The 9,153-nt window shown below is 54.0% G+C and overlaps 1 long non-coding RNA gene across 3 annotated transcripts; it reads right to left on the bottom strand.

The window, feature by feature from the left end:
- Positions 1-976: 976 nt before the first annotated feature.
- Positions 977-8,767, bottom strand: LOC125112891 (uncharacterized). 3 transcript variants are annotated; one of them, XR_007131288.1, is made up of 4 exons: positions 8,390-8,764; positions 8,162-8,252; positions 7,583-7,893; positions 977-1,011 (listed from the first exon to the last, which is right to left on the bottom strand). It is a non-coding gene; the product is annotated as an uncharacterized LOC125112891 (long non-coding RNA). The 3 variants fall into 3 exon arrangements; XR_007131289.1 differs by having other exon boundaries at positions 8,162-8,249; positions 8,390-8,763; XR_007131290.1 differs by lacking the exon at positions 977-1,011 and adding an exon at positions 2,444-2,854 and having other exon boundaries at positions 8,390-8,767.
- Positions 8,768-9,153: the final 386 nt, after the last annotated feature.

Below are 9,153 nucleotides of genomic sequence, written 5' to 3'. Positions count from 1 at the left end.
TTTGAAACCATCATCAAAATGGTACAGATAAAAGTTATAAGTTTGGAAGAGCCTAGGAGGAGAAGTTTTTAATTAGAGCAACCCTCAAGACATTTGAAATTGTTATGATGATTTTAAATAGGCAACCCTTTGGCCTTAAGAAGTATCAATGACTTTGTGTTCTATATATGGTTTACGGAATACAAACTCACAGAAAATTCAAGGGGAAAAGGTAATCTTCTTATGGAAAACTCATTTGATTTATGGCTTCCTGGACTTTGAAAGCCTCCTTGCACCTAGATTAAATACACCGAGTGGTTTTAAAACTTAATAAAATGGTAAGAAAATGTTTTTTTCCCCCTTTTTATGCAGGCAGGGATTTTCAGTATAGCAATTAGGAATATTGTGAGGAAGATTATTGAAAGCCGTCTGTAACATAAAGCTTGAATGCTCTCGCTGAAGAAAAGGAGGTTTAGACCTCATTTGGACACTGACTAAAAATAAAAGTAATCTCTGTCATGTAATACTGAAATCAACTGTGAAATTGAAGAGACTTACTAAGATGATATTTGGTGTAAATACATTTTCTACTTTCTTTTTTTAAAAGTTAATTTTGTTTATAGAAGGGATATGTAAATACTATTTTTGTCTTTTATCTCTTTTGGGGCCACACCCATGACAAAATACTTTTTAAAGAAAAGCATTATGAATCAAATTAAATTTCCCTTTGACCATCATGGTCCCATCTTCCCAGAGGTTAGCATTTTGTCATTTGTTCTTCTGAGTCTTTTCCTAAATACTGATATGGATACATTTATATGCCTGTAACATATATTTATGTTTTGTGTAGATGTTAAAAAATAACCCACAGAATGTACTATTTTGCTGGTTTATTTAAATATGACCTTCCAGTAGTTCCCCGGTGGCTTGGTGGGTTAAAGATCCAGTTTGTGACTTGTGTGTTTCTGGTCACTGCTATGGTATGGGTTCAATCCTTGGCCCAGGAACTCTCATGCTGCAGGTGTGGCACCCCTACAATAAAAATAAATAAAAGTAAATATGACCTTCCAGTATATCTTTTGTTTTGAATAGTTCAGTAGTGTTACTGATGCAGCTAACATTTATTGAGAAGTCACTCTATGATGAATAGGATGTTTAGCATCTTTTATATAATTTTGTCTCATAATAAGCTTCAGAGGCGATTAAAATACTTGATTTTATATAGGAATATTCCACCTTCATTATGTCTCTCATTTACATTAAATTACTAATGCCAGTAGTTTATCATTCTTTAATAAGATTTCAAAAATGAAAAATTTTTAATTTTTTCTTTTTTTTTGCTTTTTAGGGCTGCACCCATGGTGTAAGTAGGTTCCCAGGCTAGGGGCAAATCCAAATCAGACCTACAGCTGGTGGCCTATGCCACAGCCATAGCAAAGCAGGATCTAAGCCAAGTCTGCACCTACATCATGGCTCACAGCAAGGCTAGATCCTTAACCCACTGAGTGAGGCCAGGGATCAAAACTGTATCCTCATGGATGCTAGTCGGATTCGTTTCCACTGAACCACAAGGGAAACCCCTGGAATGATTTTTTTTTTTTTTATTGCTAAGACTATAACTTGTCGTTCTGTTAACTTTGTTGTTCTCATGCAGCCAACCTCTCCACCAGACCCCTGGAGTGGGTGTCTTTGCTAAGCCAGAAGGCCGGGGATGCAACCTACACCACAGTTCATGGCAAAGCTGGATTCTTAACCCACTGAGTGAAGCCAGGGATCAAACCCATGTCCTCGTGGATACTAGTCAGGATCATTACCACTGAGCCATGGTGGGAACTCCACAGAATTTCCTAACAAATACTTTTCTAAACATATATTAATTAAGACTAGTTTACCTTGGGAGTTTACATTGTGGCTCAGTGTGTTAGGAACATGACATACTGTCTGTGAGAATGCAAGTTCAATCCTTGGCCTTGCTCAGGGGCTTAAGGATCCAGTGTTGCTGGATGTGGAGATGTGGTGAAGGTTGCAGTTACAGCTCAGATCCGGTGTGGCTGTGGCTGTGCCTATGGCTGGCAGCTTCAGTTTTGATTTGACCCCTGGCCTGGAAACTTCCATATGCCACAGGTGTGGCCCTACAAAGCAAAAAAAAAAAAAAAAAAAAAAGCAAAAAAAAAAGCAAAAAAAGAAAAGACTAGTTTACTTTGATCTTGAAGACACAAAAGGTCAAGTCAAATACATCTACAGACACTATGTACTGATGACAATCAAATTATATATATATATATATGTATATAACACATACCCCCCATATATATATATATATATATATATATATATATACACACACACACACACACACACACACACACAGTTTTTTTTTTTTTACAGCCACACTCATGGCACATGGAGGTTCCAACTGGCTAGGGGTCCAATCAGAGTCACAGCTGCCGGCCTATACCACAGCAACATGGGATCTGAGCTGTAGCTCCAGTTAGACCCCTAGCCTGGGGGCCACTGGGACAGAATCTGGGATAGAAGCTGACATGGGTAACAGCCATGGAGAAAGAACACCTCACCTTTTCTGTTGTTTGGATTGGCTCTCTGGCATTTTTCACTCCTCCTGCTTCTCCCTGCCCCTCAAAACCTCAGTCTAATTTCTTTAGTTGTCTAGCTGTTGTCCCCAAAAGCATTTTGGTTTCCCAGAAAATGACTATTTCATTCACAAGTCACTGTATTTTAGAGTTGGAAGGGACTTGGACTCTGAGGTCATGGAAGGAGGATGGACTTGCCCAGGATCAGTTCTCTCATCAGTGGGGAGAATGTTCTAGAAGGCAAGTTTCCCAGCTTCAGGGCTAATTATCTCTCCAAGGGATTGCTGCAGGAAAAAGAAGTCAGAATCTTAAAAAAAAAGTTGACTGCATATAGGAAGCCCCTTTAAAGAAGGGGAGAAGCCCAACTATTGTCAGAAGAACCACTTGCCTGAGATCAGTTTCTGCCCATTTCATAAGCCTAGACAGCAATTGAGTTTCCTGGGGATAATCTATTAACAGGTGCATTTTAAGCCTCTAGGTGATCCTCTTAAAAGGGGGAAAAAATGATATGAAATGTGCTGGCCAAGCTTGACAAAAATCCCTTTCCTTCCAAAAAGAATCAACAACCTAAACCCCCTACCTTAAGATGCAGTGAAGGTATAGCCCCCTGCCCCCACTCCAGTAACAGGCTATTTCCTGGTTGAGCATAAAAATTCAATGACATTCCTGTTTCAACCCACACAACTGTGTCACTGTCAGCGTAAGTGGCAGGAAAACAGACAAAGTCACCCTTTGCTAATGATTTCCAAACATGGAATTTCCTCGTATCTCCTCAAACCTTCCTTTTTCCAATGCCAAAATGTTTTTTTTTTCCCCCACATTGTAGTGAAGGAAAACTGAAAATAGTCACAGCAGCCAGAAGACGATGATTTTTAAGGAAATATCTTACAAGAGATAGCTGCAGCTCTGTGCGGTATTTTTAAAGGGTGGGGAGAGAACTGCTAGTGTTTCTAAAGCCAGTACCAACAAAACCGAGGCTTCCTCCTGGCCATCTGGGAATCTCTCAGCACTGCTCTCTTTCCCTTTTCCTACCTCTTTCCCAAGTTCCACTCTGAGCAACATTTGCACATCAGTGTTGAAGGAAACACACTCAAAGGAGAGGCATGCACTGGGGCAGAGGTGGAGGCAGCCCTCAGGGCAGGGGACCAGCTTTGGAAAACCACCAAAGCATCAAGCAATATAGGAGCCCATCATGTTTCTCCTCTGGAGAATATCTTATTAAATATGCAAACTGGTCACCAAGAGAAAAGAGGACTGTTCCTTTAAGGGGAAGACGCTGATTAGCTTCTCTGGCTGGCAGCAAACAGCTGGTCTGTCCAGCAGGTTCAAAGCCATTTCAGCCTCTCTCTTATGGAGGCACCATACGTCCCATCTCGCACATCAGCAGCTTTATTTTCCAATGATCTTGTTCCAGAAGGGAAGCACAAAGAGGGAGGAGCAGGTAGACCCCGTGGTTTACCCTTTGAGTATTTTCTTGTTGTTTTAGATGCATTTGGGATGTGTAAATTAGGTGAGTGGGGGGAGTGAATGCTTCTCCTATTCCAAACTCCAGAGAACAAGTGTTTGTTTGACCAACATTTACAGATAACCTCCAGAGATCGGAGGAGAGTGGAGTAGAGGAAAAATCTGTGAAAAGGCACACTGATTCTGAGATTCAATGGGAAGGGGGTTGGAGGCTGCGAGAGGTGGGAGGAATCTGACTTTGCTCTGGAGACCTACCGCCGAGTTTGGGCCCCGCCCACTTCTCCTTATTTGTCAAGTTTTCTTCAGGAAGGTATTCCCTTTCTGAACAAACTTTATAGGAAGAGAGGCAGACAGCTCTGGGGGGCGGGGGCGTGACCTGCCAGGCCAATGGGCTGGCTAATGGTTACTCCAAACAAGTTTAACATTCCTCAGCCCATGTCAGAGTTCCCTTGAGTTTGGGGGGCAGGGCAGGTGTAAGGGGTGGGGGTAGGCTGAATCCTCATGCCAGTTAATGCTGGGAACCCATGGGTCCTGGACACCCCCAAATGCCAGGCCTTGGACCCGTGCAGCGGCAGCAGCCTGGCACAAGGTCCGGAGGGTCATCCTCATCCCCACTGCCTGCCCAGGCTGCAGGAACCTCAGAGGTGGTAGCTCCGACTCCCTTCCTCCCTCTGCCCAAACACAGGAGCCCAGCGGTGCGTTGGAGCCCCTGACTAGGGGGCTGGGGGCGGCAGGAGGGCCCGGGGAGTGAGGAGTGCAGCCGCGGGGTGGTGAAAGCATCAGAGTCGCTTTCGTCATCCCAGCCATCGTCTCTGCCCCCTGCAGGCACGACAGCCGCCCAGAGTCCAGGCGGCAAGGGCGCGGGCTGCAAAGTGAAACCGAGGAAAGGGCGCCCCCTATGCCTGCGCCCGGCCGAGCGCAGCGGCCAGTGGTGTCTGCCCACTCCGCCAAGCGTGCGCCGCCTCTGGCCTCTGCGCCTGCCCGCTAGACCAGCCGCCCACCCAGCCGTACGGACCTCGCGGCCCGGAGTGTCCAGTGCCTGCCGGCCGGGTGCGCTACTGGCGCCAGGAGCCGGGGGTTCCCCACTCCTTTCCTGGTTCCTGGGGAGGGGCTTTGAAACCCGGCGCCCTCACCCACCGCCTACACCGGCCCTCCTGTTCTGAGCCTCTGGAAGCCACTGGGAGGCAGCTGCCCCCACCCCCAACTTCTGCATCCCTTTCCCCTTCCCTCTCTACAGCCTCTGGGGATAAAAAGGGGCTTTTTATAAAGCGGATTGTCAGCGGTAGCGGCGGCGGGGGTTGGAGGGAGGAGGAAATCTATAAAGACGAGAAGAGGTGGGGTGGAGAAGAAGCTGTGCGGCCTCCAGGAGCCCCAAGAGGCGGGGGCGGCTGAGAAGCCCCCGGCGGGTCCTCGACCTACCCTACCCGGCCCATTGTCACCCGGGCGGCGGCCTGCACCCACGGAGGGCTGGGCTGCCCTGCTGCGATGCCGCCCGTCGGCTCACCGAAGCCTGGGAAGAGGATGACCCGGACTCCAGGGCCCCAGCCGGCTGGGGCTGCGTAATCCGCGAGGGGGGGGTCTCCCCCGGGAGACCCAGGGTCCCTTCCCAGCCAACTCTTTCCAAATTGCTCAGGCTCATTGAGACTTTGTGTCTTTGTCCCTTTCATACACTCGGCTCGCTAGCCCTCACAATGTCCCAGGGCTGTCCTCGGTCCGGTACCCACAAATGGCACATTCACCCTGGGGACAGCGCCTTGGGAAGGAGGGAGGGAGGTGATTCCTTCTGCTGCCAAACAATGAAAAGCCGCCCCAGCAAGTGGAATCGCTTCGCATCACCCAGCCATCCTGTGCTCCCGCCCTTGCACACACCCACACTCGGGGTGCCCTGCTGGGCTGCACCCAGCTGCATGATCTTGGCAGAGTGAAGCCCCCGGCCAGGGATGCGTTTGTTTGCTCAGGATCTGACGACTTCAGGACAGTTTTCTGCAAGCTAATCCTATTAGTGTCTGCTCAGCCCGCATTTAATCACTATCAAATCAGATGGTATGGCCAGCTTTCCAAGCGGCTTCGGACACGCTGCATTGGGACAGAACCTGGCCTAGTCAACTGGCTATGAAAAGTATTTGGCAGCGCTCTGGGGGGCTTCCCACCCACCCTTGCTGATGCCTGGCGCCAGGCTCTGCCGCTGCTCTGAGGCCTGGGAGCTCGGGGCGCTGGGGCGCCGGGAGCTCTAGGTCGGAGCCCAGTCGGGGCTGCCTCGGGCAGCCACCTCTGCTCAGGGCCGATCTCCAGAAGAGAATTTGGCAGGAAGGGGAGCGAAAGGCAGCGAACTCGGCGAGCGCACACTCCATGCTCTTGCTCGGCGAAGGCAAACAGGTTACGGGTTGGGGGGGGTGGGTATCCTGTTCCCAGCGCCCATGGCCGACTTGCCTGGGCTCAGAGAGCTGGTATGCGAAGGCAGCGTCGCCGGTGGCATCCAGGCTGCAAGCAGCCGAGTTGAGCCTGGACGGAGCGGGAACCTCCCGGTAGCTGGGCGCGGCTGGGGGGAGCCCGCGTGGCACCACGCCCCTCTGCCTTCTTCCCTTGGTACTTGACTGCCCCGCCGGATTCCAGACACCCAGCGGGCGCCCCAGTGCAGGCAGAGACCACAGTCCCTGGCAATGCGAGCTGTGCTCAGCTCAGCCCAGCCAGTCCAGGAAGGGGGCGACCGCATGAAGCGCCAGGTGGGCTGTGTGCTCAGCGCAATGTTTGGGTTCCCCCGGATCTCAGTACCCCAGGGCCTCTGCTCGTCCACAACAGTGACCACAAGTGGGGGCCACAAGTGCACCCCGGAGCCCCCAGAGCATTCAGACCTCCCGCTCCCGCCTTCAGCCTTACAGTGCTGTGGCGCTCCCATGGCAGCGGCAGCGGCGGCGGCGGCGACAGCGGCGGGGGCAGTGCCCGAGGGGTGGGCAGCTATGGGCGCGGGCAACCTGGCCTCCGGGGCCCTCCATGTGGCCCGGCCCAGCTGCAGATCAACCCCCTGGCTAGCGGCCAGTGCCCCTGCACCTGCCTACTGCTGGCTGCTTCAGCTCAGGGCCAAGTTCATGCCCTCGGTGCTGCAGAGTCGGCCTCAATCTGCTAGCTCATTCCCACCACCCGTCTCTGCACCGCGGGCCACGAAGGTGGAGTTTGGGGGGTTTAAGTTACTGATAGGCATTTCTCACTGCAGTGTCACTCGGGGAGGAGGAGACACGCACGCCACACACTCACACACCCTCACACTCACGGCGATGAGCGGCTCCGGCCTTAAAGGGGAAGCCGCGCTGCCCTGCCCGCGACCCCCTAGCCCTGAGATCCAAAACGCCGAGTTCCTCCGGCCGGCAAGGGGCTGGGGGCGGCGGAAGTGCGGCGGCCACCCAAGTGGCCTACAGGGCCCTCTGGCCACTCTTAGAAAGGGAAAGCGGCCGCAGGCGGGCTTCGCTGTGGTCGCCCGGTCTCTCCAGCCAAGTCCAACCGGGGCAGCCGGGGAGCGGCGGGAGGGCCGGAAGGGGCAAGGGGGCACTCACCTTGGCGGTTCCGAGCGCAGCGGGAAGGTGATTGGCGCCCCTGGTGGCAGGCGGCCCGCCTAGACGGTGCGCAGCTGGTGAGAGAGGCGATAGCGTGGTGACCTAGCGCCGCTGGGCACGAGAGGATGGAGCTCGCCTGAGGGCTGCAGGTGGAGCCCCGGAGGCTTGGGAAGCCGGCTGGCAGCAGGTAGACTTCCCGCTTCTGGGCCGAGCGAGCTGGTGAGCTGTGCGCACCCTTGATGGACCGAGAGCAAGCAGGGAGAGCAGAAGAGCCAGCCCTCACCGGCGACTGGGCGACAGAGTGCGCCAGACTGACATAGACCGAGGGGGCGAGAGAGGGAGAGACAGAATCTGAGACAGGCACTGACACAGACGGAGCCAGAGGGGCAGAGCCACCGGGGGCCGGAGAGAATCGGAGAGAGATGGCCGCTCCCCAAAGTACCCCAGATCGTCACCAGACAGGAGTCTCACCATAAAGTAGCGGGTTCCATCTCCCCTCCCCCTTTCCCATTCCCAGCGGAGACCAAACCCAGAGCTGTGGCCTGGCCCTCCCGCCCCTCGCCCCAGGAGGGCGGTCACCTTCGAAGGGCAGCTGCCTGGTGCTGTGTCGCGGGTCTCACAGCCAACGCGTCTGCTCGCTGGCTCCCACCCAGACGGCCCAGGCGACCTGCTGTGACGGCAATGGGGTCCCGGGCTCCTAGGTGGGATGACTCCGCTGCACCCGCCCCCTCCTCGCCCAGCGTCCCCCTCCAGCCACCTCCCCCCCGCAGACCCGCCCCTCCTCCTCCACCCACTCCCCCCTGCCACCTTAGCCTCTGTGCGGATCCTGGCTTTGTGGCCCGCGGGGAGCTGGGCTGGCCGGGCCTCTCATGGCGGGGTTATCCCGGCGCAGACACCTGCAGCTTCTGCAGAACACTGCTTCTGGGGAACTGCCAGGAGAGCTAGAGTGTGCCATTAGCCCTCAGCCCTGGCTCGGAGAGGCCTGTGGCTCACCCAGCCCCCACTGGAGGGGGAGCTGACCCCGCGCCCCTGCTCCGGAATCCCGGAATCCCCGCTCCGGATACCAAGCTGGGCTTGCAAGGCAGGGGAGGGGCTAAGCTCAGCCCACGGACGCCACATCCAGACCAATAGCAGCAGCGCCCAGCGCAGCCCCAGAGCAGGCTCCCTCCAGGCTCCTGCCCTCACCTCAGAGGAGCGACCTTTCAGCAGCACATCTGGTCCAAGTCAGCAGAGCTGCTGGCCAGGAATAAAGGAGTGGGCCCGCCGCCCCACTCGGCCCCACCTCCCCTCCACACCCACACCCTTGGCCCGCGGGAAGCATGGGGACCCCCTCCCAGAACCAAGCTAAGTCCTTTCATGGGCTGCGTAGGCGCAACGGAGCTGGGCGCTTGCCTCTGAGCGGTTCCCGAAGTTTCCTTACTGAAGAGGGATGTCTGGCCGCCACCGCAGGGCGCAGGTGTCAGACTCCAGCTCTGAAGCCAGCTGGGGTAGTGGGCAGTGGGTGAGCGCAGACTCTGGGGTGCCGTGGAGGTGAGCGGCTCAGCCCTGTTGGGGGAAGGAGAGGGCCAGCG

The sequence above is a fragment of the Phacochoerus africanus genome, chromosome 12 (assembly GCF_016906955.1).
Source record: "Phacochoerus africanus isolate WHEZ1 chromosome 12, ROS_Pafr_v1, whole genome shotgun sequence".
Classification (NCBI taxonomy): domain Eukaryota; kingdom Metazoa; phylum Chordata; class Mammalia; order Artiodactyla; family Suidae; genus Phacochoerus; species Phacochoerus africanus.
This window is presented reverse-complemented; position numbering and strand designations above follow the sequence as displayed.